The sequence below is a fragment of the Vanellus vanellus genome (assembly GCF_965231255.1).
Source record: "Vanellus vanellus genome assembly, chromosome: 1".
NCBI classification, from domain to species: Eukaryota; Metazoa; Chordata; class Aves; order Charadriiformes; family Charadriidae; genus Vanellus; species Vanellus vanellus.
The window spans coordinates 217,143,477-217,163,678 of NC_138905.1; positions in this window are offsets into that span (position 1 = coordinate 217,143,477).

Below are 20,202 nucleotides of genomic sequence, written 5' to 3' on the forward strand. Positions count from 1 at the left end.
CCACCCTTTTGCCGACCTGACACGCTCTCTAGAGAGGTGTGCTGCTTGCCGGGGGCTTGTATCATGGATGTCACCAAGAGACTACCAAGCCTTGTACAGTCCTCTGACTATTATCCCCTGTTGTTGTTTCATGTGTGCACCAGTGATATCACCAGGAGCAGTCTGAGGAGTATCAAGGACTACAGAGCTCTGGGAGCGGTGGTAAAGGATTCTGGAATGCAGGTAGTTTTTTCATCAGTACTCCCAGTCAAAGGGAAGGTCATTAGGGCCAACTGAATTAGGCAAATCAGCAAATGTTTACAGGACTGGTGCCACAGCCAGGGGTTCAGATACTTAGACCATGGGACTCACTTTGAGAAACCAGGTCTGCTGGGGGCTGATGGGGTCCATCAGTCAGAAAAAGGGAAGAGCATCCTCAGTCAGAGACTTGTCAAGATGGTGAAGAGGGTTTTAAACTAGAGTTGCTGGGAAAGGGGAACCTCAATCCATTCTAATCCTATCAGTTTGATCCCAATGCCAGTAATAGATGCCCAGAGCCTGGAGAAGGATCACTTGGTCAACAGGAGAGCGCCAGCACAAAGGAATTCCAGCCACTCCAGCCAGTAACTTTGCTTCATTGGGGGCCCAACTTAAATGTCTCTATGCAAACACACGTAGCGTGGGGAATACACAGGAGGAGTTAGAGACGTGCGCACTCCTGCAGGGTGGTGGATGAGGAGCCGACCAAGAACTTATGGGTCAGGGTTAAACAGAGGGCAGGGACAGACAACATTACTGTGGGGGTCTGCTACAGGCCACTTGATCAGAAAGATGGATCAGGCAAGGCCCTCTATAGACAGCTAGGAGCAGCCTCACGTTCACAAGCCCTGTTCCTCATGGGGGACTTCAACCAGCCTGACATCTGTTGGAGGGACAACATAATAGGGCATAAGCAATCTAGGACGTTCCTGGAATGCGTCAGTGATAACTTCCTTCTCCAAGTGACAGAGGAGCCAACAAGGAGAGGTGCCATGCTGGACCTTGTTCTCACCAACAGGGAGGGGCTGGTGGGGAATGCTCAAGGGCAATCTTGGCTGCAGTGATGATGAAATGGTGGAGTCCAAGACCCTTAGGGCAGAGATGCATCCCAACGAAGAAGTAGTCAGGTGAACACGGATGAACAAAGAACTCCTGGACATACTCAGACAGAAGAAGGAAGCCTACAGAGGGTGGAAACAAGTAACTTGGGAGGAATACAGAGAAAGTGTCCAAGCAGCCAGGGATCAGGTTAGGAAAGCTTAAGCCCAGATAGAATTAAATCTGGCCAGGGATGTCAAGGGCAACAAGAAAAGTTTCTATAGGTATGTCAGTGACAAAAGGAAGACTGGGGAAAATGCGGGTCCTCTCTGGAAGGAAATGAGAGACCTGGTTACCGGGAATATGGAGAAGGCTGAGGTACTTAACAACTTTTTTGCCTCAGCCTTCACCGGCAAGAGCTCTAGACACACCACCCGAGTTGCAGAAGGCAAAGGCAAGGACTGGGAAAATGAGGAACTGCCCTCTGTAGGTGAAGATCAAGTGTGAGACCATCTAACAAACCTGAAGGTGCGCAAGCCCGTGAGACCTCATGAAATCCATCTGCAAGTCCCGATGGAACTTAGGGATGAAGTTGCCAAGCCACTATCCATCATATTTGAGTAGGTGTTGCAGTCTAGTGAAGTCCCCACTGACTGGAAAAGGACAAACATAACGCCCTTTTTTAAAAAGGCAAAAAAGGAAGACCTGGGGAACTACAGGCTGGTTAGTCTCACCTCTGTGTTTAGTAAGATCATGGGGCAGATTCTCTTAGAAACGCTGCTAAAGCACATGGAAAATAAGGAGGTGACCAGTGACATCCAACATGGCTTCATTAAGGGCAAATTGCGACAAATTCGGTGGCCTTCTACGACAGCATTACAGCGTTGGTGGATAAGGGGAAGAGCAACAGATATCATCTACCTGGACTTATGCAAAGCATTTGAGACTGTCCTGCATGACATGTGTCCCTCATTTGACACATCCCACATGTCCTACATGCCAGCAGGTTGAGTGATGTAATTCTGCCCCTCTACTCTGCTCTGGGGAGACCCCACCTGCAGTGTTGTATCCAGTTCTGGAGCCCCCAACAGAAAAAGGACATGGAGCTATTGGAGTGAGTCCAGAGGAGGGCTATGAAGGTGATCATAAGGCTGGAGAACCTCTTCTATTAAGACAGGTTGAGAGAGTTGGGGTTGTTCAGCCTGAAGAAGAGAAGTCTCCAGGGAGACCTCATAGTTGGCTTCCAATACCTGATGGGGGCCTACAGGAAAGATGGAGAGTGACTCTATCAGGGAGTGTAGTGATAGGATGAGGCATAAGAGTTTTAAACTGGAAGAGGATAGATTTATTAGATTAGATACTGGATATTAGGCAGAAATTCTTTCCTGTGAGGGTGATTAGGCACTTGAACTAGTTGCCCAGAGAAGTTGTGGAGGCCCCATCCCCGGAAGTGTTCAAGGCCAGGTTGGATGGGGCTTTGAGTAACCTGGTCTAGTGGGAGATGTCCCTGTCCATGGCAGGGGGGTTACAACTAGATGATCTTTAAGGTCCCCTCCAACCAAAATCATTCTATGATTCTATGATTTATTCAGTTCAAGATGTTTAATATTAAATTTATGATTATTTGCTCTTAAGCTCCTCTTTTCAAGAAATTTTTCAGTCTCCTTTGTGGATTATGACTAAGAGATCAGAAACCAATTTTGCAGAAAATTATCTGTCATTGGTTACTGGCTGCTACAATCATTTTAGATTGTCTGTGGCATTCTGTTTTCTACTTTATTGTTGATTTTTGTGCATATAATTTCCTCACAGAATGAAGTCAATCACATTTTGGGCTGCTACTGAAAAAAGAATTTTCTCACAGATTTTGTTATTGTTACTGTTAATCGAAAACATGATTTATCTACTACAACATTTTTCTTTCTCTGTCTTCTTTGGATGAGGCATTGACTGGGAAATAGCTTACAGCGCGGAATCACATTTTTGGTAAAGGCTATGGAAGAGGTAATAACAAAATAGCTGTCAATCACATGCACACACAACAGTCATCTACTTGCATGTGGACTCTTTCTCCAAAGAGGGGTTAGCTGGGATTTCTCTGCATCCCAGGAGAGTGCATAAACCAATGGGACACTTTCGTTTTCTTACTTTTCCCCCTCACAGGTCTTGTGAGAAGTCTTTCTTTCCAAAACTAGAGACAATGCAACTAGTTTTGGGATAATCTGAAGTTCTTAGTCTGTTTGTGTGGATGAATCTTTGCAAGAGGTTTTGTGTTACTCCTGGCAATTTGCTGATTAAGTCACATTCAACTAACACCTTTAGTTGAGGTGAAGAGAAGGGGGGGAAAAGGGAAGAAAAAAACCCCTTTTCATGTTGTTTTTTGCTTATGCCCCTTGATAATTTTAGATTTTACCTGGTTACAATAATGGAAGAGTTCCCCATCTTCTCTTGTGCTACTTTGGCAAGATATGCTGCAGGCAATGGTTGTGATGGATCTTATTTTTCAAAGAGAAGAGTCTCTACGGACTCGGACTCTGCAACTCTTGATTGCAGGTGACAGGACTAAACTCAGTTCTCCAGTCTGAGATAACTAGGTGCATTTACTGACAATTAATGAAAATAATGTGAAGAAGAAGGCAGCAAATAAATGTTGGGAGTGTTTGATACTGGTCAGAAATAGAGAGACAGTAGCAATCAGGGAGTTAATCTAAAAATATTAAAAAAGCAAATGTTTTAAAATAAATTACAAATAACTCTAAGTAAATGGAGTCATTTATGAAATATTTAAACGCCCAAAATGTCATCAGAAAAAGAAAGCTGACTGGCAAGGGAACAAAGAGAGAGAGAGGAGTAGAGAAAAAGGTAAAAAATACACTTTAAAAAAATAAATGTTTATTTTATTAAAGTTAATATGTATGTTATCAATGTCTATAAACTAAATTACACTGGCATGGCTTGTAAGTATTTAATTTTATACAAAAATCTATCAGGTTCATCACCCAGATCATTTTGTTTATGTCAGTCTTTCTCTTTTCTGTTCTTTACTTGGCTTTGAGTTTGTTTTCATCCTTATGTAAAAGCCATCCTGAGCAGGATTTGATCTTGCTTTATCCTGGCACAGTAACACCAAAAGAGACACAGCTAATATGAGTTTTACTGTCCCAGCAAAGATGTGTTTTGCTTTCTGTTGTTGATAGACTCATCTACACATGCACAAATACTAAAATGACAGAAGTAGCTGAAAATATTTTCACCAGTCAATCAACCAGCTGAGATATACAGAGGCTATATTGACTGTAGAGCCCCATAATTACTCTTTCAGGCTGTTGTCACACTTTTTGAGTTCAGTTTATTTGTTTTTAAATTACTTTATTTCAGCTATCTCCTATTTTTGAAGTGTGATAATGATCATATTGGCTGACATTACAACTTGTTCAAGATAAGAATTATCTGCTATTGCAGAAAGTGAGCTTATCTGCAGCAAACTAATTCCTCAGCCAAAGACTGTGACCCATTTCAAAGTTCAGCTGAATGAAAATGTTTAATACAATTGTTTATTTTTATTTTGTTCATGAACATTTTTGTCCTGACAAGATATGCATGAAAAACAGTTTCTGCCCTAAAAATGGAGATTTTTTTTTTTTTTGTCCAAATAGATGAAAGAAACAAAAAATGAGAAGATAAACAGTGGTACAGAGAAAGTAACTTGACCAGAGTGCCACAGCGGCTTAATTAGAATTAGTAAAAGGTGACATAAGCTCTCGTTAGGCCACTCTCCTCATCATAACTCAGCGGCGACTTGACCATAAACTGTCAGAAAACAGGTTCCATTGCCTTCATAAGAAAGAATCAATACTGAAAGTAGCGTAAGATGTGTTGTATGCAAAGTCTACAAGTCCGTATAGGAACGGCAGCATGAAGTGTTTGTACAAGTGGCCAGAGAATATTTCACCTCTCTACCCTAGTATTCCACGAACTCAGTTAAAGTTAAACGAAATTAGTGTCTTAATGCATAATTTCATTTGTACTGAAGCTGGGATTCATGGTTTGGGCTGTAACTGGAGTGAATCCATATATGTTTCAGAAACTCTGAGTCTGCAGAGGATTTATTCCTGTGTCAAACTAAGAAATGATTGGAGAAACAAGCCATATAGGTTTAAACATATGAACATCTAAACATTAAATGTTTTCAGGGCATGTTTTTCTTAAAGATTTCCTTAGTTCCGATATATAAATCTTCTGAATAAATGAGTGTTTTACTTTACAATCTTTTATTTTAAAGATCATATTTAGCTGAAATTATTTCTAAAACAGTTGATTCATTCCAAAGTGGATTTAAAAACCCACAGACTCATCTGCCGTTCTTTGGCTTCCCAAATAAGACAGATAGATTCAATGACAGATCTAGAAATCATGTTAAAAATCCCTAAACAGAAAAATTTCAGCTACCCCACCTTCTTTTACTCTAGAGATATATCTGATTTAGGTTATAAATGTACTCTGAAATCCTGCCATAATAATTGAGTTGATAAATCATGCTGTCATATTTAAATCTGTTATGATTTACAAATCCTTTTCAAGTTTTACATCCCTGATTTTCCCCCAAAGAGAAGATTTAGTAAAGAGCTCCAAGTTCACACTGAGCTCAACCAGGTGGCACATTTTACATGACTACATCAGCCATCATAAATTCTCCCAGTGAACTTCAAGACAATCCAAGTGTCTCGTAAGTGCCTAACCACATGGCTCAAAACTGAGAGGGAACGTGTTGGAGTGATCTGGTTAGGGGCAGTGCAGAAGGCAGCAAAGATGCATTATTTTTCAATAGATACAAAGCAGTAAATGTACTTCTGTTGCTCTTGAATTTCATTCCATGGACCTGCAAGAAGAATAAGGAGTTAAAGTCAGGATGTCCCTCCAAGAACTAGTCTAAACTCAGATTCAAAGCGCGTCGTAAAAACATTCAAATTCCATTCTCCAAGTGTCCCTTAGTTTAATAAGTATCATCACAGTGAAACGATTTGTCTCTCAAGCTAAGGTGTCTCTGTATTTTATCCAGTATAAGCTGTTTTAAGGTACTACAAAGCGAAAGCTATTTGCAGTGCAGACCAGAAGGTCTGTTTGGTCTTACAAAACCTAGGAGCTATGTGATGCATTTCACAGTCCCATTTCATCTACTAGCAAAATCCATAGGTGTGTGTATGTTTTTGCGCATTTTTAGAGATTATTATAGATTTTATAGATTTTTATAGATAAATTTTACACATTTTTATAGATTTATTATGACCCCACCTGGAGTACTGCATCCAGCTCTGGAGTCCCCAACATAAAAAGGACATGGACCTGCTGGAGCATGTCCAGAGGAGAGCCATGAGGATGATGCGAGGGCTGGAGCACCTCTCCTATGAGGAGAGGCTGAAAGAGTTGGGGCTGTTCAGCCTGGAGAAGAGAAGGCTCCGGGGAGATCTTATTGCTGCCTTCCAGTCCCTAAAGGGGGCCCACAGGAGAGCTGGGGAAGGACTTTTTACTGGGGCATGTAACGATGGGACGAGGGGGAATGGCTTTAAACTAGAAGAGGAGAGATTTAGATTGAACATTAGGAAGAAGTTTTTCACTGTGAGGGTGGTGAGGCACTGGCACAGGTTGCCCAGAGAGGCTGTTGAGACCCCATCCCTGGAGGTGTTCAAGGCCAGGCTGGACGTGGCCTTGGGCAACCCGGTCTAGTGGGAGGTGTCCCTGCCGAGGGCAGGGGGTTGGAACTCGATGATCTTCAAGGTCCTTTCCAACCTAAACCATTCTATGATTCTATGATTATATCTCTGTTTATGCATCTCCTAGTTTCAAAATGTTCTGTTTTCTATTACAGTGAAATTCCCTGATTGCTTGTGTCTTACTGAACTCAGTTGTGAGACAGACATTGCAGTCGCTCCATGTCTCCTTGTAACTTCAGATAAAGCTAAAGGGGTCTGAGTCAATCCCAAGTACTGAATAGCTTCCAATTGTAAGTAATGAATAGCCAAAAGAGACTAAACTGACCACAGTTTTCCATACTGGATGAGCACATGGAGAATGTGCATGATAGAGTACCATGAAATCATAATGAACGTAGAAAAGCAGATGTGAAATAACTAAAAGTAGATGCCACAGATACTTCTGCCAGGAGCCTATGTGTGTTGAAAAAGCAATTAGATTAATAAGAAAAGAAATCTCTCCAGACCTAATAAATAAAAGATAGCACTGGCTCAAAAACTCTCCAAGCTATAGATTATTTGAAATCACTAGGGAAATATGCTGCAGAAACATTGTCATATCTGTGTCTTATTCTTAGGCTCTTTTTCAGTTACTTGCCATTTGACACAGTAAAACAGAATACACAAATATACAAAGTTCTGATCTTGTTTGGAAAGGGCATTCCAGTGCTCTCACATTTTACTCCCTTCCCTCACACCATTTTTCTAGTGACTTGGAGCTCTGAATGATTGCACAGCATCAGCTAAACGACTTTTAAACAAATTAGTACTTCTCTATTTTTATGTATTCATTATCCTAGGGGCTTGTTAATATTTTATTTAATATTATCCTGGGGAGGGTTGGAGCTTCATTGCTCAGTATTCACAGCTTAACACACTATGAACTATCTTGTGTAAGGTAGCAATGAATATTTCACAAGATACTTCAAAACATTTCAGAAGTTTTGAGGATTTTGAAATTTCGTTCCCTCTTCTCTCATGCCGAAGAGCTGAACACTCAGGTTAAATGGGTAGTACAGACATAGTGTCCCTCCTAGAGAGATGGGAAAAAAGTAGATCCAGTTATCTCTACCAAGTACCATCAAGACTGGAAGTTTTGCGTTCAGATATTCAAGAACTCTGGAAGCCTTTAGTTGGTTATCACAGCTGAAGACTTTGGGAGGTTCACGACCGAACTTAGAATGGCACTGTCAAATCCCAAATTGATTCTTGTTCTCACAGAACAGGGAATAACACACACATTACTCCAGAAGTGATTTTTGTTCAGCTTCTGTGTTCTTGCAATGTTAGATTCAAAGGAATGCAATTTAATATAAGTAGTGTATCATTTTTTGGTCCACTGCCTTCCCATATCTTCTTTCAATTACGCATGTAATAAAGATGATTGTTTCATTGAAAGAGGACAGTGTGAAGATAATTGTGACAGTTTAACATGGCTGAAACAGCCTTGTTCCCTGACCTGCTCAGATCGCCGCTTCTGCTGGCACTGGTGCTGTCAGTAGGTAGGTCTGTCGTGTTCCTGCATTAGGATCTAGTCCACCATTCTGTGAGATTTCAGTTCAGGACATAGTTGTTAAGTAGCTAGACCCTAAAAAACAACCACCGTTCTTAGTGAAATGGAAAAATAATTCCACTAGAAAAAGGGAATTTTTTCTCTAGAAATACATACTGGAGGAAATAAGATTTCTCCTGGGCCAAAGCCACAAAGCAACTCCAAGTGAAACCAGTATCCAAAGGCACTTTACATGACTTGCTCTGTCTGTAGGAAAGAGGGTTGCAACTTCAGTAACAGTTTACTTGGCGGTGACTGCAGCTATACATCCTTCAGCTCAGGGACACTTCTTTTCTAATCTCATGGCAGATGGATTTTAAAATAAGTTTTTTTCTGATTTTCTTCACTAACCAGAAGTCCATTTCCACACTAGGAAATCTTCTCCTGGCAACACTAATGGAGCTGTTGCTGAAGAACAGACAATCTCTTATTTAGGAGACCTTTTGGTTAAAAGAGTCCTCTGCTTTGTTGACTGTGATTACATTCCATTAGATAAAGCCAATTAAGCACTTACTACTTACCAAAATTAATGTCTAATTGGTTATGTGGGAGTTATTATAGAAAGTCAGAGTGACTTCAGTAAAAAATATGAGTGCTTTTGTATAAAATCAAACTCGATGTGCCTAATACAGATATAAAATGGGGAAAAACTGGACCAAATCACTATAAGTCTACTACCTATATTCATATTTAAAGTCTGGTTTATTAAACATAGCCTTAAGGGAAACTTCAAAGAACTTTTATTTATTTATTTATTTATTTATTTAATGTTTTGATTGTATATATTAATTCTTTTTCCAAAGAATTTCTTAGCTATATTTGGTTAATACCTCAAAGAATAAACCTTTTCTGTTTTTCAAGTTACTCATTTGTATCAAGTTTTTATCAGACCTTATTATTGCATTGCTGTTGCTATATTATCATGGCAATACCTTATATTACATTACTAATAGAAACAAGCAATCCAAATATTCTCACTTATCCTTTTACCCCTCCATTAACTCAAGTAACAACATGAATGTAGTCCTTGCAGGTAATGATCTAGTTTCTGTACATTAACACATCCGTAGTTTTTTCATTCATGCGAGCAGATTTTGCAGACCCATTTTTTTGTAAATTAAGTAAAAGCTCAATTTGTATGACGATAGGGGACTGCATGAGCTACAAGCTTGTGTCATCATGAAAACAACCCTCAGAAAAACATAATAATAAAAAATAATGTGTTCTCCTATATTTTTTGGCAGGCGAGATTCTGATGAGATATCACCCAAAATTATCAGCAATAACGTTTTTTCTTGGCAACTGTGTGTTTTCCTTCCTCCTTTGAGGCACAAGGTCTATATATAAGAGAACTAAATATTTTCTGAGCTGTTTATGCCTACAAAGATTGTAGAAAAATCTAGGAGCTCTTATTTTCTTTTGTTCTTCCTTCATGCATGCTTGATGATGTCTGTTTCCACACAAAGATTTTCAAAATTCCCCAGCCAGTTGTAAAGACTGTCATGATTTTACATCTTGCCTTCATATAGTCATTGAACTCTCATTTCTCTTGCTTTCTAGAGAAAAGGGAGTTCTCTGCTACACTGTGAACTTCCAAGCATACTTGTGCAAATCATTACAAAGTCACCACAGTCTCCAAGGATAAGGGGGATGTTGGGAGACTGTATTGATGCATTAAAAAAAAAAAAAAAAAGTTAAAAAGAAAAAAAAAAGTAGTGATTAAGTATTTAAACCTTGTCACCAAAAGCATAGATCTAGGTATTACCTAGAAGGAATAGAAATCTCGGGTACCTTGAAGAAGTAAAGAAGATCAGATTTCTTTTTGTACCATCTTCCTTATAAACTTACAATGTCCTAAATGGGTCTTGACCCAACCTCCTTTCCTTCCGGTTTGAAATCTATGTCCATCATAATTTTTGTACATAAAAGATGATAGAAGAATTGAAGAGAAACCTCAGAAGATGAAGAGTGAGGCTAGATTTTTGACGAGTTCTCCAGCAAAAGGCTCGATAAATCACGTGTTCTGAGAAGCGCGCGCACCAGCACTGAAATCAGTGTGGTTAACACTACCCAGTAATTTCCTCCTGGGCTGGCTGCAGATGGTGTTACTACATGGCAATACTGTTGAAACCAACCGAGGTACCGACACGTCCCGTAGCACCTCTCTGGGCGGCTGCCTGTGTTCTTACCAGCCACCTTGTGTCCACCTTGTGTATAGCCATAATAGGAATTTTGCTCTTCCCTGATGCTAGAACGGGTAAGGCAAGCTTGCAGTTCTCTGTCTGTGCTAACACGTAGGCTCGGGACCTGATCCATCACTTGGAGAAGCACAAATTCACATACTCGGGAAGGAACAAAAAACTGAGATGATATACTAGGTCCTGCCAATAAAAGAATAAAGGCTCCAGTCTGTGTAAACAGACATCTGGGTTCAGGGATTTATTTTGTCCGCAGTTTTGTGCCGGGATTGCTGACCTGCTGACCCCACAGCCCATCGATGTCTGCAGTTCTTAACAAAACATTATAAGGAATGTGCAATATTCTAAAAATATTTACCAAGGAATCCACTAGGGTTTTGTTTTAATCAGTTCTTCTGGTATTTAAGTAATTTTTTCTATTAAACCATCTGACTCTACGTGGCAGATCTTGACTTATGCTGAAATGATATCCCAATGAGAAATGCAAAATGAGCTGTGATTGCATTTATAAAAGAATGCATAAATAAACATACTTTAAAGGAATGAATCAAAGGAGTGGGAGGAAAAAAAAAATAAAAATCCCAAAGCCTCACCCTAGCAGGTTGCTACTGAAATACACTTTTTGTATTTGGTAACCAAATTAAAATTCAGCTCTTTTGTTAGGAACACTTAAGTGCAGTGCAGTTACCCTGCATTTAAATCAGCGTAACTAAGACCAGATTTTGACCTTTTGTATCTTGACTGCTCCTCAAATAATCGTATTCAAAGATGTTCAGAGAAAAGGGTTGTGACTAATACCATCAGTATTGACAGTCCTTTTTACTTTCTGTAGCACTCAACTCTTCTTATGTTACACATTTCCACACTGCTTTGTATTACAGCACATTTTCAGAAGGAGGTAAATTATTCTAGCACTATAATTATGAGAAATCTCAAGTAAAATGTATGTGAAAATAAAAAAAAAGCCAAGTTCATATATGGGAACAGAGTTACAGGGCTATTCGATGTGGTTGCCTTGCCATGTTAAAAAGGAAAGTGAAAAAAGAGAAAGAGGGTTATGAGTCACAGATTTTCATTCTTAATATATTCATCCTGCTGTATGCATTAGTGCGCGTTGATAAAGGTGGTTTTATAGAGATATTTATCTTACAGAAATTTGTTTTCCTAAAAAGCACACATTAAGAAGTCTGTCAACTCATTATAGTGAGATATTTACCTTCAAACCAGTATGAATTGTGGTCAAAGCAGCATATGCATTATACAGTGTTTTGAATCTCACTTCTTATATCATTCATGCAATCCAGATAACCTGCAGAATACTTTTCTGGGAACTTATATGTCTTATAACATCAAAATACTTGAATTTTCTTAAATAGTTATCTTGACAAGACCACGAGAATATGGCATAGCCAGGAATTCAATTAAGCAGTCTTAAATTTAGATGACATTAAAAGGACACAGGATTGGATGTAGTTTGTCCTGACTTCAGCAATGCTTCCCACACTGCCTTCCATAACATCCTCATGAGCTGATAAAGTGTGAACAGATAATTGGACCGTGAAGTGGGCTGAAAACTGGCTGAACTGCTGGGCTTCACACTTTATTATCAGCGGCACAAAGTCCAGCTGGAGGTCTGTGATGACTGGTATACCCCAGGCGTTGGTCCTGGAGCCAATACTCCGTCTTCTTTCACGACCTGGATGATGGAGAACAGCTCACCTTCAGCACATTTGTAGATGATACAAAATTTGGGAGAAGTGGTTGATAAACCAGATGGCTGTGCACGCCACCAGAAGGACCTGGCAGGCTCGAGAAATAGTCTGAAATTAACCTCAGGTTCACCAAGGGGAAAAAGTTAAATCCTGGCCGTGAGGAAGATCAGCCTCATGTACCTGTACAGGCTGAGGACTGATGAGCTGCGAAGCAGTTTGGCAAAGCTGAACCGGGGGTCCTGGTGGGCAGCAACTTGAACATGAGCTAACAATGTCTCCTAATGGCAAAGCCATCAGCTTCCTGAAGTGCTTTAGGCAGAAAGGTGCCAGCAAGCTGAGCGAGGCGATACTTCCCCTCCGCTGAGCCCCGGCGAGGCACATCTGGAGAGCTGTGTCCCTTTCTGAGCTCCCCTGTACAAGACAAACATGGACATACTGGAGCAAGTCCAGCAAAGGGCAACAAAGGTGATTAAGGGATTGGAGGATCTTTCACGTGAGGAGAGGCTAAGAGCTGGGGTTGTTTAACCTGGAGAAGGGAAGGCTCAGGAGGATTGTATTCATGTGTATAAATACTTGATGGGAAGGAATAAAAAAGATTTATGATTTTCTTGTTATTCGCATTATCTCTATTCAAAAAGAAGTAATTTCATTATATTATGTTGACTGCTTTTTATGTCAGTCTAAAGTGTTCTCAGACCTGAATTTTGATTTATAACTTTCGAACATCAAAAATCATGCGTATCATCTTAGACACTAATAAAATGTTGGTAATTCCAAGTTTAAAATATAGACTTCCTTGTTTAAAAGATTTTTTTTTAAACTTGTCAATCATATCACTGAAAAGTATAAAGTCAGATTTTCTTTAGTGATTGTGGTTGACCTGAGGATTATAGCAATTTATTAATGTTCTTTCATTACAATACTCGAAAGGATATCTCCAGAGTTCACACGTGTTGTTGACTTGCACTCTTGTTTCTCATATTTAGTGTCCTGTTGGGAATAATTCTGGCAGAGAAAATCCAGGAAGATTTTTTTCTGAAGATAGGGTTATAACCAAACTAGCAGGAAAGCGTGTCTCTTAATGGTACTGAGAAGAAAAGTACAGAGGTCATTTTAAGCATGTTGTTGCATGTTGTGAATGTTGAGAAGCTGTTGAGTTCTTTGGTTGTTGTTTGGTTGTTTGTTTTTTTTTTCTTTTGTTTTGGAGTTTTTTTTGGTGTTTGAGAAGGTTTAGAGGATTTAGGTTGTTTTGGTATAGCATGATATATAGGGGTTGTGTACATTAATATCATAATAATTTAATATTTTACAGAGGAAGCCGTCCATCATTATGCCTATAAAATGCAGTAATCTATAGTGTTAGCATGGAATTTCCCAGTACAAATATTCCAGACTTTTATTTTTACTGAATTACAAAGCTCAGTTCAAGACTTTCAAGGAAATTTCATGATTTGTCATTACATCCACCTTCAGCTCTGGTTATGCGAACTCCAGCCGTTAGAAAGGAAACCAGACAGTAGGTGGAGTAAACATAAATAGTCTGTAGGAACAGATAGACTGGATCAGTCACTGAAGTAACCATATTAACAGCTATTGCCTCACCCAAAGACCATTTAAATCTTTTCAAGGCTTTTGAATCCTTTTTTCAAGGATTTTGGAACAGATGTCAGAAGTATAAGTTATTTATTTTTCCTGAATAATTTTAAACCACACACATAGTCTATAGCCTAACCGAGGCTTTGCTGGTAAGAGCAGGACAGATGAGGGAGAAAGAGACACACTGCTCTTTCTAATCTGCTTTCTTAGAAAATGATCCAATGCTCCAATCTTGAGACACCTTTAAATAAATAGCCCTTGCCTGGGCAGGCAAACACTATCTACCAAACAAAATTACCATAGATGCTTTATGTATTTTAGCATTTTTCTAAGTAGGCAGGTAACATAACGCCACCAGTGGGTAGGTCAGCTATACCTGGACCATCCATCTGCTTGTTATCTTCAAACGAAGAATATCATAATTTCAAATTTCATTTTTGAACGTGTAATTTGTCAATTTAGTTGTTTTTTTTTTTTCCACAGCAAAGTTTTCTTTGTTTATAGGGCCCATAATGATATGGAGATAATTTTTTTTCAGATCAAATCAAACTTTTACAGCATGACCATTTATTTCAGTCAGACCTTTTAATAAGGTGTTGGTTTTTTTTTCTATTTATAATAATGCTTCAGCTTATGTTTACTACAGTAAATGCTCCACTGCTGTTTTGTCTACTCTCTAAATATTTACAGCTTTAGGCATAGGTGAAGACATTTTGTTAGGGACCTTGGCAGCTTCTTAAAAGACTACAGGGGAAAAAAAAAGCAGCTGTTTGTTTAAATCTGCATTTAAAATAAAGTGTACTTCAGGCAACATGCCACGGCAAATAATCTTTCAAGAGTTTTTAAAAATGAGACATGGGCACAACTTAAAACAGCAGATAATTATGCCAAACCTATGTTCTTCCCTCATGTATTCATACATCTTAAAAATATATATTTTAAACGAGAAGACAATCTTATCTTTCAGCAACACAAAACAAGGTATGCTGTAAAATGTATAATGCAAAAGTCATGTAATTTATCACTCAAAAAACACTAGTCCCTTTGGAACCTTCAGCTTCAGAAAATGTTGTATGTTCTTGAAACAAGAATTGTTAAAAGAAGTTTGTTTTCACATAATTATAGACACCTTAGAGACAATCCTGAAACACAGTGAAAGGAATAGTAAGCTTTGTACTATAAACACATTTGCAACGCTAACAAACAAATATGGAAAAAAAAACCAAAAAAAACCCAACAAAAACAACAAAACCCCAAAAGTAACAAACAAAAAAATAAAGCCTGAATGCTAAAAAGCTAAAAGTAGTAAGGCCCAGGGGAGTGGTACTGAGAAGTTAAACCTCTTGGCATGGGTTAAAATCTGGCCCAAGTTATCAGTGACCTCAAGAATTTATAATATAAAGGCAGTGACCTACATAAAATAAAAATAAAAGTCTCTTCCCTCTCTTTCTCTCTGTTATCATAGATCCAAAGGTTTAGTTCAGCATATTTCCTTTCTCCCTTCAGCCTGGGCTTCCAAAACTGGGTTTAGCTTAGTTAATCAATCCCTCAGTTAAAACAACTTCAGAGTTTCACGTTGTACTATTCACAACCACCACAATCCCACACTAATAATTGTTTTAACAAACAACGTATACTGGAGATGGAATACACCTCATTTAATTCCAGTTGTATAAAAATCGGACATCTGCTCTAAACTAGTCTTTAAAACTGATGGAAAATAATGAGATCTTCAGACACTGATTAATTTTATCTGAAAATGGGAGTCTGAGAGAGGCAGCATGAAAGCTCAAATCTTTTTTAGCTTCCAAACCACCCTTTTGATGTGTAAGTGTCCTTTCTGGATGGCTGAGAAAGGACATGGAGCTGTTGTTCCTCCGACAACTCTCCAGCTCATTTAGCAGACTTCCTCTGGTTTATATTTTGATTCTTCAGAGATAAACTACACACATACAGTGTCGTAGGCCCTGTGATGTATGTCATTAACTGTATATACTTCGTACATAAGTAGTATGGGAGAATTCTTAGGACTGACTGATACGATGCTGACCCTTGCTCCCGCCCTCCCTCTTTCTATTGTTTTGATATATTTTATTTTATTCATTATATTATTTTTATTTGATTTTGGCGATAATTTTGGCTTGGAGAAGCCTTCTTGTTTAAGATGTTTCCATCCTCTTTTTAAGATGTACATACAGCTCATCAGAAACTTTTTCTCCTTAAACAACTTTTTACAGGGGGAAAAAAAAAAAAAAAAAGCCAAAGGAAAACGATCTGCTGAAGAAATAGGTAAAATTCTTGAGGTTCTGATGTTCCTTTGATGTCTTTGTCATGGCTTTCGAGACACAAGCACTGCTACTTATGTACAAGGAGAGGCTGAGAGAACAGGGTTTGTTCAGTTCAGCTTGTTTAGTTCAAAGGCCAGGAGGGATGTTATTGCTGTCCTTATCTATCAAATGGGAAGATATAGACAAGACAGAGCCAGTCTGTTCTCATGCGCATGAAAGGCAATGGGCACAAGCTGCAACAAGGGAAATTCTGATTAAGTGTTAGCAAAAAGGTTTAGCAAAGAGATTTTGTGGAATCTCCATCCTCAGAGATTTTCAAACTTGACCAAACAAGGTCCTGAGCAACCTTTTCAAAGTTGGCTTTGCTTTAAGCAGAGGTTTGGACTAGATCGTGTACTGAGGTGTCTTCCAAACTAAATTCTTCTGCATCAAAAGCCGAGTTCTTTTCAGTTGCTATTTGTATAGTTCATACTGATTTCTACAACTGCAAATAAAGTTCAAAAAGCAGAAGACAATGCATGATTTAGTGAAGACACTGAAGTCTATTCACCACATACGCTATTAAGGTGATGGGACCTGCAGACAATTTCGGCAGTCAGCTACATATAAAAGACTTGTGGTGTCCTCTAGTGAGATCTCAACTGTTGAAGTTAAGGTTGTTTATATGGGATTTGGCACATGCAGTCTATCCAACCAGGCTTTCCCATCTGACTCGTTGAGGTGAAAGACTCCAACAGGGGTTTCAGGAGAGAAAGGATATAGAAAAGATCAAGAGGCAGTGAGAGAATTGATTGCATTCATGGCTAGTTATAGGACAGTTAGGCGTTTTTTGGAAAATGGTCCTACAAAAGTGGCCGCTTGAATGGTGATTTCCCTGAGATACAGTTAGGCATTCAATTGAACCCATTTCAGGTCTTGAAAAACCAAAATTTTTCAATTTTTAACAATTTGGAGTGGTTGTGCTTTGTTTTGTTTTGTTGGTTTTTTTGTGTTTTTTTTTTTTTTTTTCCCTAAGAAAGGTTGATAATTTTTTGGGGGGGGAAAGCAGAGCAAACAAAAAAGCTTTTATTTAGCACTCAATTCTGTTGAATATCACTTGAATCAAAAAGCATTTCAGCTAGCTCTAGTTTGCATGTTCAAAAATCTTTGTTTGTAAAGCGTTTGTAAAGCATTTGCAAAGCACAAAAACCATAATTATCCTACCGACAACAAACTGTTGATAGAATCTTTTCTTCTTTGCATAATAACTATTTCCATTGAACATGTATCAGTTTTTAAACTCTTGGCAGACACAAAATCCTTGCAGAGTAGAACTTCTAAGAAATTACTTTTCCTTTTCTTTTCAAATCAATGCTTCTATGCAATACGTAGTTCCAACCTATCAGATTGCTGAGAGTCCCTTTGATATATTTAGAGTCATAATTTAAGTGAAATGGGAATGAAAAGAAAGAAAAGGTCAAAAGCTTGCAAGTAGTTCTTTATAAAAGATTTGTTCAGTTACCTGGTAAATATGCCACAGTAGGAACCTGTGTTGGATTAAGGTTTGTAATCTCATCTCAACCAGCTATTCCCCCTTATAAACATTGCCGTTCCACAGTAGTAGTTTCGGTAGGATTACTTTTTCCAAAGAACTGTGTGATTAATTCCCAAAGCAAGATTCATCTGAATGTTTATTCATTTTCCAGTTTTGAAATTTCGTTGAACTGCATTTCCCCCTATTTTGGAATTCAGGGTTATTCCCAGTGAGCCATTAGAGACATACCACACTTCAGCATCTCTCTTTTAATACTTCCATTTTAATTTATCCAGTTAAGTTAATTTTTACTTCTGGATAATACATATTTTGATAGCTTCTTGAAGATCCAGCCAAGATGAGGACCAGTTTGTGTTAGGTTGAACACAGTCTCCCAGATCTAGTTCCCAATTCAAAGAGTCCAAACAGACAAAACAGTTGTATTAATTTCAAGATAACACTACTCTTTAAATTCCTAATAAATCAGAATTATTAGTACCAGTAATCTACCTGTAGATTTTAAGAATCAGAGCTCTCCTGAGCTATGCAATGTACAGTAAGGAAAACATGCTTTGTGGTAGATAATTTATAATCTGAGTGCCTGAGAAGATGTTGCAGAAGAAAGAAACAGGTGGGATGATACTGCGTTGAAAAGTATGGAAGTAAAGGGAATTTAGTTTATCTTTCTGAGGATCTGTGTTACGAAATGGCTTTCCTGGTTGTTTATTTTTTCATTATATATCATTGACAATAATACAAAGATATAGGCACGGAAATACATCCCTTACACAGGACAAAAAAGAATTAACCTTTATTCCGGCCAAAGTATATATTCTCCCCATCTAACTTTAATGCTCTGAATTAAATTATTAATTTCAGATCTTATTTCAAGATGTTCTGATGAGCATGGAATTCATAGTTCCTGTTCCCGCCTCCATTTTTGTTTTACTTCTTTGGTTATGGGTATCTCTCTGACTGTCCCTCCAGGTTGCCCTTGGGACACAGTCATGGGATTACCTTGCAGTGATGAGAGATTCAGGTTTTGGAGACCCTGATTTCAATCCTGCTTTCAGTTTTTAAAGAATTTTTAGGTTTTTGTTTTGTTTTGTTCTGTTTTTTAAATCTTTTCTGCCACCTTTATGTTTTCAACCAGAGATAAACACTGTAAACTTGTGTTTTCTGCCTACCCTTATGGACACAGGCAGGTAACACACACAACATCTGGACAGCCAAAAGCCAGGACATTTTGGCTACTGGTGAATTGAACATGCCCAGAAATATCTCCAGACATGAACATGCCCAGAAATATCTCCAGACACTGAGGCCAAGTACGATGTCTTGGATTTTGATACAAGGTGGCTGTGCAGAAGATGGCTATCGGGAACCACCTTTGGAATATTTTGACAGCCAGACTGTAGCAGGGAACTGTACAGAAAGAATGGCAAAATTCGTGCCAAAGAACATATTAACAGCTTATTGACCTAACAAACACTCCGGTGCCTGGGAACATCCCTGAGCCCACGTGTTTTACTACTATGTGCAGTCTTTGTGCTGCAAAACCAGTCATTTTCACCTGAAAATTCAGGGACATTTCTGACACAGGCTTAAAGTATTAGAAGCTTTTAATATTTTATCTTTATCTTTTTATCATTGTTTTAAACTGTCTTTACAGCAAGGACATAATAACGTAAATATGGGTTTCACTTCTGTGCATAGCGTCAGAATAAAACTTTATGAACCACTCAAGCACTGAAGCCAGGAAATAAGTAGCTCTATCCTAAATAATAGTAAGATTACGAGAAAGACTAATTGCTAAAGCGACCCGTCCACTTCACTCTCAGCAGGATATTTGTATGGCTTCTGATGGCTATGCTTGGCTGGAAGATATGCACTTCTTTTCCACCAGTACCATTTTTGAAAACATTTTCTTCCGTTAAGAATTGGAAGAAAACAGGAAAATAAGTGCATTTCATCAATTCGTATTTTCAGCTGGGCAAACTTTTTGTCAGTTTTGTCTTCCCTCTTCAGGAGAGTGATTTCTGCTTAGTACCCCGTGTTTTGATTTTCCTAGGAGAAAGTTCAAGGTTGATTTTTTGTTTTGTGGTTTAGGTGGCTTTTTTTTCAGAAAAAAAAAAAAATCTTTAATAGATTTTTGTTTTAAAAGTGGTATTCTCTATTAAAAAATAATTGAATGGGAATCTCGTAGTCAGCTTGAGTTTCCCCACCTCTGCAAAGCGACTGAATGCCAGACAAAGTTCATTATTTTTCTACATTTATTATTCTGATCAAGAATTTGTTAGATATTCAGGACTTAGCCAGAAAAGTTTCTTGAAAACGACTCTTCACTTTAACCTGTGATAGATATGTAAAAATGATAAATCAGAGCCGATATCCTGAGGATTTTTTTAATTTTTTTTTTTTTTTTTAAAGTTGGGCTTTAAATAAGTATGCATCGGGTACTTCCTTTCAGGACAAATCTTTTCAGTTCTAACATGAAATCCCTGACCAGGATAGCACTAATTGCATTGCCTAGGCAC